Source organism: Globicephala melas, chromosome 8, assembly GCF_963455315.2.
Source record: "Globicephala melas chromosome 8, mGloMel1.2, whole genome shotgun sequence".
Lineage (NCBI taxonomy): Eukaryota > Metazoa > Chordata > Mammalia > Artiodactyla > Delphinidae > Globicephala > Globicephala melas.
The window spans coordinates 37,836,491-37,850,967 of NC_083321.1; the positions used below are offsets into that span (position 1 = coordinate 37,836,491).

The following is a 14,477-nucleotide window of genomic DNA, read 5'->3' on the forward strand; positions in this document are numbered from 1 at the left end:
GAGCCCTCATTTTGACCCTCCCTGGACTGTAAAGTTGCAGAAAGACCAGGTGATAGAGCATTCTATTTACTAGAAGGCTAAGGAAACCCATGCCAACTGAATAATATTTGGCTCTCTTGAAGAAAAGCATTTTGTTTGGAATGTTTTTCTAGAAAATTGGTCCCCATTGCATCCAGATGGATTCTATGATTCCACAGGATTTTAAGGAAGATGAAAAGAAAATACTGTACTTGCTTCTCTACAGGCCAGAGCTTGCTTGCCCACACACCAAAGCCAGCTGGCCAACCACTTGCTTGGAGCATGCATACCCCATCACTGCATCAACAGCCCCAGTACCTGCTGGTCTCCCTCACCTCTCCAGGGCCTTAAGCTCTTCTCTGGTTTTCCAGCCACTGGAAAACTGCTTCTTTGCATAGGCTTTCCCATTTAGCTGGGGGTTGTGTGTTCCATATTTCATTGGAACTATGGCTAAGGATGGAAAATGGGAAATGTTCAGAGTTGTATTTATAGTTGGAAATTCACCAACCCCTTGCCTGCTCTGGGGGGTCTTGTCTGTCTGCCTTGATGGGGGTGGTGGAGTGGGGCAGTGAGGTGTAGCAAGGGTGAAGTTGTCTGTTAAATGCACCACGTTTTAGCAATCAGGAGAGACTTTTCTGAAACCAAAGAAAATTGAGACTTTCTTTAATGCTCTGGATGCTAATCTGAGTTACTTCTTGGGCCAGTTGAGGTAACAACCCTCAGAATAACTTTCTGATGCTAATTGGAGAAGTGTTTCAGTTTGATGGAATGAGCACTGGACCCAGAGTCAGAAGAGGTGGGGACTCAGGTCAGCTCTCCCTCTGACTTCTGTGTTCTTAGGTCATTTAGATAATCACCTCTCTGGATATCACCTCTATCTTTAAAATTTGGAGATCTAGCGCAGGGATCTCAGGATCAGCTTGGTATTCTGTGATCTTCTGATGACCTATTCCCAGGAACATGTGCCATCACAATAACTTGTCCCAAAATACAGTCAGATTCACCCACTCAACCAATATCTGTTGAGCATCTAGTGTATTTCAAGTACTACCCTGGACACTACGGGTGATGTAGCCGTAGATAAGCCACACAAATCCATTCATTCATTCATTCTTTCATTCATGCATACACAATCATTTATTTATTGAGCATCTATTATATGCCAAGCACTGTGCAAAAAGCTGTGAGTGATACAAAGATGAATTAGACGCAGGTTTCATTGTCAGGTAACATGCTGTCTTGAAGGTAGATAAGATATACATAAATAAAACTGTTTGTAACTACTCTTTCTAAAAGAGGCCCTCTCCTTTTGTTCTCCATCCCCTTACCCTACTTTTAATAGCATTTATCACCTGACCTTATATTATCTGTTTCCTATCTGTCTCTCTACCAGAATGTAAGCTCCATGAGAGCAGGGGCTTTGTTTTGATCACTACTGTATTCTAGTACCTAGAATAGTGCATGCACAGAATAAACACTCAATAAAATCTTTTAAAAATAAAATATCTACACAAGAAGCTAGAAATTATTTCTATATTTATATAAAATTCTATAAAATTATGGCTATTTATATTTGTATAAAACTTCCCTTCAGTTCAGTGAAGGGAGAGATCACTTCTAACTAGGACAATGGTCTTTAAATCCTGCACATTAGAAGCACCTTGTGAACTTAAAAAAAAAAAAAAATCAGTTGCCCAGGTCCTACTCCATACTGATTAAATCAGCATCTCTGAGTGATGATTGGGCATCAGTATTTTATAAGAGCTCCCCAGGTAAAGATAATGGTAGCTAAAATAATGTGAACTAGTATAATCAGGGAAAGCTTCATGGAGGAGGTGGGGTTTGAGATGACTTGAAAATCTGGTAGGATTTCGATAAGAAGGAAGCATTCCGGATGGAGTACACAGCATAAACAAAGTGCAGAGACAAGAATTGCAGGCAGAGTTCAGGAATCAGAAGTAGTTCATTTGGGCTGGAGCCTAAAGAGCATGAAGGGGAATAATTGAAGCAACATTATAAAGGTTGGCTGGGGCCAGTTTGAGAAGGTCTTTGAATGCTAGGCCTTGAGATTTCAACTTCATTCGGTTTTATAGCCAGTGAAAATTGTGAATCGTTTTTAAACAGAAGTAATGTCATCAGACCTCTCCCTGGCTGCCCTTGGAGGATGGCTTGGAAGCAGACAGGGAGACCAGTTAGGAGGTGGTACCATGGTCCATGTAATGTGGGCTCAGCCTAAGGTTACATCACTGGTGTTGTTGGAGAGAAGGGCTGAGGTAGAGCTAGGCTGCAAAGCCTGCCCACCCTCCAACTGCGGGTCTTCTTTGAGGGCTCTTGGTGGAATCACTGGCATTGCAATGATCAGTACCTTTTGATAAAGCCAGGGGAGTCAGGCTCCAGTGGCATCCCTAGCCCAGTTTTTTCCTATGCATGACTGATGAACTGATAGTGCAGCTAGGCCTCCTTCCTGAAATGATAGGCCATTTTATCTAGAGAAACAGGTCTACATGTGGAACTCAGTACCATGCCGGGCTACCCTTGAGACAGAGGTTTCTGTTATTTTAATACTGCAGTGTGTGTCTTTGCTTCATCTCTAATTCCAGCACCATGGACACCATGGGGTATGACTACCAGTATCTGGAACTGCTAATTTCCTAAGCCCTGGGTGTACTGAGGAGAGTCTGCTTCCAGAGACAGCTTTGAGCAAGGGCTAGGAGCCATGGGCCAGGGGGTATATTTCCAGTAGCCTCATGGCAGAATGTTCATCTACAAAGAGCTGAAGTTTCTGGGGGCACAGGACATCTGCATAGGCAGGGATACCATATGTGTGTGGGGCTGGGGAAAGCAGGGTTGGTGGAGAAAGGACGGTGATTGGATCTAGTTTGCTGATACAGGCTTGTGCCGAGAGTACTGCCTGCCCTTGGCCAGATGCTGCCAGTAGCTGGTGCATCCCCAAGGTCATATACTACTCAAAAGGACAGGCAAGCAAGAGTTGCTAGTACAGATATTTTTTTCCTCCTCTGTATCTGTTTTGCCAGGGCTGACCTTATTCACAGTCAGTTTCAGAATGTCAGTCCCTCAGAAATGCACAGACTTTACAGTTTGCAAGGAGTTTTCACACCCTTTATCTCAATGGAATTGTCACAACAGTCCTATGACTTAATTAGGACAGGAGTAGTTGATCCATTTCACTGATAAAACTGGGCCTAGGATGGGGTTAGGTAGTTTATTCTAAAGTCATGTAGATATAAAGCATAAAGGCTAGGACTTGTTCATGCAGGAGCTAAGAGGCCACTGGTCAGGGCTGCTTTAGGTGGCATTTATGCACATTGCAGTAGAAGAAGTTAAGGTTTGGGCTCCTTCACTCCTGACACTCCATTGCTTACAGATGTAGTACTGGCTTGTCCTCTATATAAGTCTCATAGTGTGATGATGCCGTAGCCATATCATCAGTAAGACATCCATACTGTGACAGTTACTCGCACAAAATAACACATTATTCTGTGCCATCCCTGCTGGGCTCTATATAGCTTACAGGGTCACCCTCATTAGCACCATTCTTTTGGATTAAGCATTGCCTTTTCTAACAGCATCTCCCACTGGAAACGGTAACATATTAGGCCCCTCATATCTTGAAGTACATTCATTTATCAACACCGTGTTCCTCCCCTTCACAAGGAATGTGGAACAACTTATAAGCACCAGATGCCTTGGGACAGAAGAAGCTCAGCTGTGGTCAACATTCATAATAATAGATGACCAATTACATTGTTGTCTTCACTTACAAAGTATCTTATATCTCATATGTTCCTTTAAAGAATTCTATGAAATCGGTATTATGTTCCCATTTAACAATGAAGAATCTAAGATTCCTAGAGAAAATAAAAGGCCTGGCTTACCCAAGGTCACAGAGCTAGTAGGTGGTAGAGCCACCAAACTCCAAACCCTATTCTCTTTCCATTGTACCCCCTGGCTTCTCCTACCAGTATCTTCTCTTTGATCTCTTAGGCTTGTTCTGGCTTAAGTTCCAGGCTTTTTCTGTGATTCTAAGCTAAACTATTTATTACTTTCTCTGCAGCTTCTCTGTCTTTTTAGTCTTGGAAGAGTTCCATAGAATCCAGCAGGAAGAAGTTTATTCCTATTAGACCCTGAGATTCTTCTGTGACTTCCCATGCTGACCCTGGAACTCCATCCATCTCCCTTAGCTAGAGCTCCCACTGGTCTCTGCCTTTATTTTTCCCACTGTCAAGTTTACCCTTGGTCTGCACCTTAGACCATTTTTTTTTTTCTCCTAATTTGTCCCATGTTTCTCAAGGTTCTTCCTGTCAGTCTTACTTCTGTGATAGACTAAGGCTCCCCCTCCTATCAGGTAGGCTCAGTTTCCTGCATTTATTTACTTATTCTTTCACTCACTCATCAACCGTTTCCTGAACGCCAATGTCAAGCACTGTATTTAGGCACTGGGGGTTCCAAGATGTTAAAACATGCTTGAGGAGACCATGATGAATCAGGAGCCTTTACACTTCAATATGTAATGGTTGTAAGGGCATAAACAAATGTTTTTGTTGGCGCATAGGAGAAGGGACATGTGATCCAGATCGGGGATGGGGCAGGGGCAGTCGGAGAAGTTTTCTTGGAAGAGATCATTCTGAGCTGAGTCCTAAGGAATGGGTTGGAGTCGGCTTAGAGCAAGTGGTGGTGGTTGTTGGGGGAGTTGTGGGGAGGGCAGAGTGCCAGCCAGAAAGACCTACTTATGTAAAGACCCAGAGCTTCGAGTTCAGGGAACTGAAAGCACTTCGGCCTCATTGGCGCAGAGATTGTAGGGGTCGTGAGGATGAGGCAAGAGAGGTAACCTGGAACCAGATTGTACAGGGCTCTTATTTTGTCCTGAAGGTGATGAGGGGTCATAGAAAGCTCTTAAGTAGAGGAGTGACTTGTTTAACATATCATTTTAGAAAGATCGCTATGGTGGCAGGGGAAGGATGGATTGGAGAGTGAGAGAGAGAGAGAGAGGAGGTGAGTCAGAAGACTGTGGCAGTGATCGAGGCCTGAGTTGATGAGAACCTGAACTAAGGTCATAGTGGAGGGAAGTAAATGGATTCAGAATATACAAGAGGTGGAATTTCTGGGGCTACTAGCTGATTAGCTGTCCATGCAGTTGAGAGGATGCATGCTCTTTTGTCTCACCCTTACCTGTGTCTGTCTTGCCTTCTCCTTCGTGCAGTCCCTGTGGCTGTCAGAAGAGAAACCTGACGTTTGTTTCCTAGCTGGCTCTGTTTACCCATCCCCCTTCCGTTACCCTATTCTCCCTGCAAGGTCCTTCTCCTTCTGGCTAACTCTGCCTTTATCATCTGTCTGGTCAATGTCCAGGGCATTCTTTCTATTTGCATTTGGAAACCTGAGTGACACTTCGGGTCAACCAAGAGGTGTCCCTCAGGTTTCTGTCTGGGTAACCCTCATTCCCCCTCTGCCTGGATAGTGCCAGCCTCTTCTACGAGTGTACCTGGGGAGGAGTGAGATATAAGGTAACTTTATTTGCTGAGTTACCTCTAAAGGAGAAAAAGGCAAGATTCCGTCTTGCATTTTTAGAATAGAAAAATCTTTAGGGGAATTCCCTGGAGGTCCAGAGGTTAGGACTCCATGCTTTCGCTGCTGACAGCCCGGGTTCTATCCCCGGTCAGGGAACCAAGATCCCACAAGCACTAATTCCCATTAAGAGAAGAGGAAGCTCAGTGTGGGCAGATTGAAATGCTCCAGGTTGGTGACATTCGGAACTGTCCTTTCTGTGGCTGTGCCAGTGGGTTTAATCTTTTATGGAATAGAATACAGCATTAGCATCAGAAGAAGCCTTGGAGATCATCCTCATTTTGCAGAAGAGGACTTTGAAGTTTCTAGGGGTGGTGTGGTTTGCCCAAGGTCACTATTAGCTAGAAGCAGAACCGGGACCAGAATCAGTTCTTGTTTCACTCGCTCCATAAAAGTACAGGATTCTTTTTTTCCCATAAGTTTGACAGTTTGACAGTCTGGAGAATCAGACTTACAGGCTGTTTTAATGGTAAACCTAGTTTGATAGTACCCCCCACCCTTCTCAGTGGACTGGAAATAGCTTGTCCAAGGTCGCAGGGTGAGTGACGGGCAGAGGGGCCTCCAGACTTGTACTCTAGTGCTCTTTCCAGCACAGCCGAAGGTCTCACCCAGGGCCCAAGACTTGGACAGCTGGGCTCCACGGACACAGAACAGAATCATTCTTCAAATGCATCGCAACCACAGTCGATTTCGTAAGATCTGAAAGACACTATTTCCTTCTTTCCTCTTTTTTCCTTGAGTGTTTCTTTTTTTTGTTTTTCTTATTTGATAAAAGTGTGTGGCTACGGAAATTACGTCAGTTTAATTAGGCTGCTTGACACGGTACTTTTCCACTGAGTTTACTAGGAACTGTGAATTTGTTGTAGCAAACTGCACTGCAGGCTGCAGTATCTGATTGGCATGCCAGGAGCATCACTAGCGAACAACTAGAGACTGGGGAGAAAACTGGGTCAGGAAGCAGGCCTCCCATACCTGCAGCGGCTGCGGAAGGCAACGCAGAGGCGGCAGGTGGCCACAGTATGGCACTGTCTCCCAGGGCCTGCACCACAGAGCACCCCGCCCCCCAAGCTCTGTGCTGCAGCCCCGGCCCACCCTTTCCTTCACAGGTGATTATTCCTCTGGCCATTTTGCCTTCTGTTACTCTACAGACTGCAAAGCTATTATACCTGGCAGCTCAGGAATGGCTTTTCCTCAATAAAAAAAGCCAAAGATTGGTTCAGATGGAATCTTCATTAGCCACTGGTATTCCAAACCATGGAACAAGTCTTTTTTTTTTTTTTTTTTTTTGCGGTACGTGGGCCTCTCACTGTTGTGGCCTCTCCCATTGCGGAGCACAGGCGGCATGTGGGATCTTACCAGACCGGGGCACGAACCCGTGTCCCCTGCATCGGCAGGCGGACTCTCAACCACTGCGCCACCAGGGAAGCCCATGGAGCAAGTCTTTTCGCTTTCCAGAGCTGGGTTTGTCAGGGGGCTGCGACTGGGTTTGAGAGTCCTGCACAGTGCTGAGGAAAGGCTTGGTAATATTTCCATTTCTCTCTCTCCCGGTTTCTCTTCCTTTCTCCCGCCCAGAGATTATTGACTTCATCTCTGAAAGTCTCAGTGCTGAGCAGCAAGACAAATCAGGGTCTCCTAGAGGGAAGAGTGAGTGATTACGCCAGTAGGTTCAGGGGAAACTTCTTGAAGGCAATTGCATTCGAGCTAGGCTTTGAGCAGTGAAGTGGATCAGCACAGGAAGAACTGAGGGGAGGATGCTGGTGTTCTGCCATGCTGGCCTCAGAACTGCCTTGTGAAGGCTGGAGACCTCCCCACTCATCTGGGGCTAGAATCTATCTCAGCATGTCGAAGCTCACTGGGTCCCTAAGGATCTGTCCTTCTAGGCTCCTTATTTTGTAGATGGGCAAATGAAGGTACAAGAGGATGGGGCTGGAAGGTAGACCAACCCAGTGCTTTTAAAACCACACTATGCCCAGTCATGCACTTGTCCTTATTTCTAACAGAGCTCTGAGAACATCCACTCCTTCTTCTGGGTTTCACTCCTGTCATTGTCTTTTTTTTTAATAAATTTATTTAGTTATTTTTGTCTGCGTTGGGTCTTCGTTGCTGTGTGCAGCCTTTCTCTAGTTGCAGTGAGCGGGGGCTTCTTATTGCAGTGGCTTCTCTTGTTGCGGAACACAGGCTCTAGGCGCGCAGACTTCAGTAGTTGTGGCACGCGGGCTCTAGAGCGCAGGCTCAGTAGATGTGGCACACTGGCTTAGTTGCTCCGCGGCATGTGGGATCGTCCCGGACCAGGGCTCGAACCCATGTCCAGTGCATTGGCAGGCGGATTGTTAACCACTGCGCCACCAGGGAAGTCCCCTGTCATTGTCTTTTGACTCCCATCATGTGAACTCAGAGATGCCCAGTGATCTCCACCTGTAAATTATCCATTAGGGAAGGAACCTGGGTCCTGCTGGCATTGGATTTCTAGGTCACTCGGATCCTTGCTGGATAGTCGTATTCCTTTCCTTCCTTAGGCCAAGCCAGATCAGGCCAGGACTGCTTTTTCGGAAGGGCTGGTGCCTCCCCAAGAATACTTGGTAGGAATGGGTCTTGCCTCAGAGCAAGGGCTCAAATTTTCACAGTCAGAAAAGCTGAGCATGGCAGGAATCCAGGCCATTGTACTTTTTTTTTTTTAATTTATTTTTGGGTGTGTTGGGTCTTCATTTCTGCACGAGGGCTTTCTCTAGTTGCGGCGAGCGGGGGCCACTCTTCGCGGTACGCGGGCCTCTCACTGTGGCGGCCTCTATTGTAGCGGAGCACAGGCTCCAGACGCGCAGGCTCAGTAGTTGTGACTCATGGGCCTAGTTGCTCCGTGGCATGTGGGATCTTCCCAGACCAGGGCTCGAACCCGTGTCCCCTGCATTAGCAGGCAGATTCTCAACCACTGCGCCACCAGGGAAGCCCAGGCCATTGTACTTTTATGTTATTTTGTGAGAAAATTTGGCTTATTTTGGCTGAAAATTGTTTTCAATAAACTATACTTAAATTTACTGAAATTTGCTTTAAAGACAACTTTTGCTAGACCATTTTAATTCTGTACAGCATCTCTTTTCCCTTTTGAGACGAAATCAGAGGGTGGGAATAAAACAGTCTCCCTAGTAATTTTCCCTGGATGTTTTGGATGGTCTCAACTCAATACGAGAAATTCTGTCTTCGGATCAAGTACTGATGTCACAATTGAAATGCAGAAATGTATACCAATTTTGGATAAATCCACCAAAGTTTGCTGATCAAATGAATAATTTGTGCAGGATCTTTCAAAGCCAACTTCAAGGCCAACTTTTTTTGGAAGACAGTTGATAATTCAAATGTCAAGTAGTCTCTGACATGAGCTAAGTGGAGTGAAAAGAAGAACAAGCCCATTAGAATAGTCATCAGACATTCTGGCTGCGAAGATCAGCCTTTGATGGCCCTGGTAGTCGGCTGGCCAGAACAGATCCAGTCCTCCTCAAATCAGAGGTTCCTTTATTTTATTTTACTTTATCTTATTTTATTTTAGGTCAGAGCAGGTGGTTTTAAGTGCCTATAAATAATTTTCCTGGCTTTGGAAGGTTATATTCATTTACAAATGAGTAGGCCTTACATCTAATTGGTATTTGCTGAAAGAAAGGGAGAGAGGGAAGGGAGGGAAGGAAAGAAGAAATGCTTCTTGATACTTGGCAGGTTTCCACCCTGAGGCTGACACATTCATAGAAATTTCCATATATTCTCATTTTGGGGTCATATTAGGACTTGTCGCTAGAGTGAACATCATCTGAATGTTCATAGAAGTGGTTGGAAGAGACAGAAAAGCTGGAGAGAGACTGTAATTTGAAGTTTGCCAAGAACCACCTATCTTCCTTAACAGGGTTACATAAAGGAAGTGAAAGGCAGGGCTGCAGTCACAGTGAAATGCCTGGGCAGGCTCAGTCTGGCCTGACAGGGGCCGTCTGGATAGTCTTTCCTGAGTTTGTCCACCCCTGGCCACGACCTCTTTAGTCATGGACACTTAAGAGTGGTCCTTAGTTCTCAACTATTCATGTTAGCTGCTGCCGAGGGCAACTTGGAGAACCCACGCTCTTCTTCTTGAGGACCCCTTTCTGCTCCACTAGTACAGGCTGTGGCCCATGCTCCCATTTCCAGCCTTAGCAGTGCTTTTCTGTTTCTTGGAGCCCTCATTAGCCCTCTTTAAGGAAGAAAGGATATGAGACACAACCAGGATAAGGTCTAATGCAGTGGGTTTCTCACATTTTCTCTTCTTCCCTCTGACACTTCCCTGAATGGACTCCCCTGGCCCTAGATGCCCACCCCTCTGTTCTGGGCATATCTGAGCAGTATGGGCTGGCTGCTCTGGTGCTTTATGGTCATGCCTTCAAAGCTTGTAAAGCTGAGGTGGAGGAGGGATTGTTCGATACTGATGGCTGTTGTTTTGTCCTTTAAGACCATCCACAGGGCATAGAGATTCCCCTTTTCTTCTCTCTCCATGGCTGTCCTCTTGCCTACTTTGGTGACTCCCCGATTCTGGGGCTGGTTAGAAAGCTCAAGCAGCTTCAGTGTGTCTCTTCCTCACTTTCATATATATCCATTCAATTATCAAATCCTATGATTTCACCCCTGCAATGTCCCTCAAATCTATCCCCATCTTCTCACTTCTCTTGTCATGTGAACAACTGCAAATCAGCTTCTCTTCTTAAACCTCTTCTCTGAAACATCTGCCCTGGTTGCAGCCTTCACAACGTCAGCTTCCACTGCTTGCTTCCAAGGCCCCTCATCATTTACTTGTTTGCATCTCAGGCTCTTATATTAAATGTTCGTTAAACGTTCTATGATCCATCCAGAGCAACCTTGTCAGAGCAGAGAGGGGGAAAAGCAAATATCTATCTTCTTTCTTGTCATTTCTCTCAGATGAATGAATTAAATATTTTTATTGCCTTGAAGATTAATTATCTTTTGTCCCTGGGCCAGCTTTAATATTCTCACTGTATCTTCTTGTGACTAGGACCTGACAGCTGGAACTTATGCCCCCACTCTAAACCTGTGCTTTTGCCAGGTTTCTCAGCATCTCTGTACAATGTGGGCTTCTGCAGTGAGTCACAGCCCAGGGGTTCAGAGAGATTGGAGTCTGACCTGCAGGATTTAGATTAGGTACTAGATCATAGATCTTAGACCTGAGAGACCTCCTGAAATCTTCTGGTCCTTTCTGGCACATGAGATACCGTCATTACACTTAACAAATAAAACACCTGAGACCCAGAGAGTTTAAGTGACTAAGCCATGGTCACCCAGCTCATAAATTCTGGACCCTAATACCAGACTAGACTTTAGGCTGTAAATGTACTTTATCCTCTCTGGGTAAAGCAGCTCTCTATTTGTAGAAGGCACCAACTCTCTGAATTTCTCTTTGCAAATAAAACAATATGGGACCCCCTTTTTGTAGTTCTATGCCTTGTCAGTGTAAGGAAGGAAAGGCAGCCTAGAAGTGACCTCCTCCCAGACAGGTGATGTCTGGTGGATAGGCAGATATCCCCTGTCCCTTGTTCCCCAGAGAGCTCAAGGGGTAGGCATGTGGGACACTTTGTCCTACATGATTCTTGTTCAGTGAATCCCTGTAGGCCCTCATGCACAAAAGGAGGGTTTTGTTTGTTTCTAAGGTGGTTTCTCAGTCCCTCAGGACCACCAAGCACTACCTCCTCATTTCTGCCTGTGTTCCACCTCAAGCCCAAAGAGTAAACGAGTGTTCTTTCTGCATGTGCCTTATGCCCTCCCCACCTCCCAGCTATCTCTCAGTTCTCTGGGTGTTCTTCTGTTCTCCTAATTACCTGAGCCTGGAGTCCTCTGTGACTCAGCTTGATAAGCATTCTCCAGTCATTTAGTCTGTCAGTGCTCACCAACCCTGTCATTTTTTCCCTTGGACATGCCTTGCAAAGCCAGCTGTTCCTGTCTGCTCCCTTGTGGCCGCCATCTACCACGGCCAGGTAGCTGTGCCCTCTTTCCTGGATCACTATACCAGCCTCTTAGTGATTTCTTGGTCCTTTGTCCTTCATCCATCATGCAGACTGGTAGACTCTAAACACTGCCCCACTTTTGAATTTAAAACTCCCTGAAGCTATCAGACCAAACATTCCAGCTCTTTCATAATCTAACCTTCCATCTCTAGTATGAGTTGTTCATACTGTCATACTGGGCTACTCATGTCTCCTACATATTTAGTGATTCTCTGCTCATGTATTCCCTCCATCTCTCTCTCCCTCCTTCATTGAAAAAAATATAACTATAAAGCATGCACAGTTTTATTGGTTCAACAAGTACTGCTGTGTGAAAGGGAGGAATGGGGTTTTGGATTTGGTGATTTACCTACTGTGTGTTGATAGTTTGCATATATTTACCTTTTTTAATCTTCTTGATATTCCTGTGAGTTAGGTTGGGTTTTGTTCATTTTATAGATGTGGAAACTGAGGCCCCAAGGAAAAAAGCACATTCTCTTCTGCCGTGCCATGGACCTGGTGCTAGAGGTGGAGTGGTAGGTAGGAACTAAAAGGTCTCTAGGCTGACAGGAGGGGTAGGGCATGCACTCAAACAGCTGTCATGGAAAAAGATGCCTGTTGTCCTGAGAACTACAGATACAGTGCTATGGAAATTCTGAGGATGGTGAAATTTCTCCTAGCTGGAGGATTAGGGGAGACTTCATGGAGGAGGTAGAGTTCCACCGAGTGTGAAGGATGGGCAGTATTTGACAGAAGGATGTAGGAAGCCAGGCCAGGAAAGGAGGGACCAGTGTAGACAGAGGAACAGAGAGGGAAATGCCCTTGGTGTCAACAGAGATCATCAGTGAATGGTCCACTTTGGTTGGAACACAGAGTTCTTGTAGGGGACAACATGGTGGGATGTAAGGCTACAAACTTGAACTGTAGCCTGTTCATAGATGGACTTAAATATCTGGTTAAAAGATTCATGGTCTGGGGAATTCCCTGGCGGTCCAGTGGTTAAGACTCAGAGCTTTCACTGCTGTGGCCTGGGTTCAGTCCCTGGTCAGGGAACTAAGATCCCACAAGCCATGCGGTGTGGCCAAAAAAAAAAAAAAAAAAAAGATTCATGGTCTGTTCTATAGGCACAGGGGAGCTATTAGCACATTTCGAGCAGGTGAGTTGCTAGTCAAAGCTGAGATTTAGAAAGCTTACCTTGGGCACCCAATAAATTGGAGAGAAGAGGAAACAACAGAGAGAGGAAATAATTAGAAGCTATTGCAATTGTCCAGTACAGCTGTTCTGAGGGCCTGAAATAGCACAGTGACAATGGGGATGGAGAAAAGGGGCAACATGAGAGCAGAACCTGGAGACAGAATTACAGAACTTGGTGATTGGCTGGACTTGGGGCATGAGAGGAGGACTCAGAGATGATTCCGAGGTGACTGTGAGGATAGAGGAGGGTCAGAAGGGAAAACAGATTTGGGGGTGGGAAAGGCTGAGGTGGTGGTAGAGGATTTGTTCTGTTTTGTGCAGATGGAATTTTCGGTGCTGGTGAGTTGCCTGTTTCACATCTGTGTTCAGGGCTCTTCACCACTACTGCTGCCATCCCCTCTGTCCTTCCTCTTTACTAAGCAAACTTTTGGCTGTCTTTTATAGTCCAGCTGAATAAAGCCCTCTGGTGAAGGCTGTTTATCTTTGAATCGCTGATATACTGTCCACGCCACTGGATATTTCCCAAGTCCAATCTCCCCAGCATGTGCCGCCAGACACATACATATACCTGATACATGTGGGATGAGCGTCTGGTGGTTATAACTGACATTATCACAGCTGTAGTTCATGTTTGTATGAAAGTTTATAGAAACACATTGAATGGTCAGAAGTGTGTTGTCATTTCCTGTCAGTCCCCCTGGTGGGGTCACTGAACCATTGACTCAGTAAACTGAAAAGGTTTTTAGGGAATAAATGGTAAATTTTAGTTTAATAATAAACACAGTTGAAGACATTAGCACATATCAAATGGGAAAGTTGGGATGCTACTATAAGTAGATAGACTTTGTCAGAAATAATGGTCAAATTAAAAAATATATATCAGGTGATATCCATGCTGAGATTGATGTTTTGTGTGTGTTAAGAACAAAGACTCTTAGCATTGTACTTTGCATATAGCACTCAATAAAGCTGGATTATATTATTACTGATGGAAAATATGAAACTGTAAAATGGAAAAAAAGCCATTTTTTAGTATAGGACCAACATTTTGATTAATACGGAAATATATACAATGTTTTTAAAGTGCCATTTAGAGGTCTAAAATCATTGTTAGTTGACGAATATAAAAATGTTTTGTTTGCTCCTAAAATTATCCTGGCTGACACATTTGGAGAGCATCAAATTCAGGAAATTTGGAAGAGTTGTTTTTCTCTTCTAAATATTTAGTGAAAGATAAAAGTGGTCTAGGGAAAAAAAGAGTACTTCCCATCTTTCAACAATTTCCCATTTCCCCCTTTGTTTCTCTGGGTCATCAGATCTTCAATGCACAAAGCAGAAAGGGAGCTAGCATGTGTATCTACTTTGTCCAGGGTACTAAATACAAGTAACTGAATTCAATTCTTGTGATAGTCCTGTGAGATTATTGCTATAATTCCAGCTATGCAGATGAGGAAATTGAGGCTTAGAAAGTCTTAGTAGCTTGGCCAAGTTCACAGAACTAACAGGTGCTAGAACCAGAAGTGAGACCTCTCTCACCTAGACTATTGCAGTAGCTTCCTGACAGTCTGTGATGGAAGAGCTCATACTCTTTCCCCCCTGCCATGCAACCTTCCTGCTGTGTGAGGCAGAGGGTGGCATGTTAGGGTTTCAGCTTCACGTTAGAACTGCCAGAACAAG

At 44.9% G+C, this 14,477-nt stretch overlaps 1 protein-coding gene across 3 annotated transcripts in view; it reads left to right on the forward strand.

Annotated features, from left to right (window-relative positions):
- Window positions 1–14,477, forward strand: part of SERGEF (secretion regulating guanine nucleotide exchange factor) — a 219,968-nt gene that overhangs the window by 95,929 nt on the left and 109,562 nt on the right. The window lies entirely within an intron of this gene.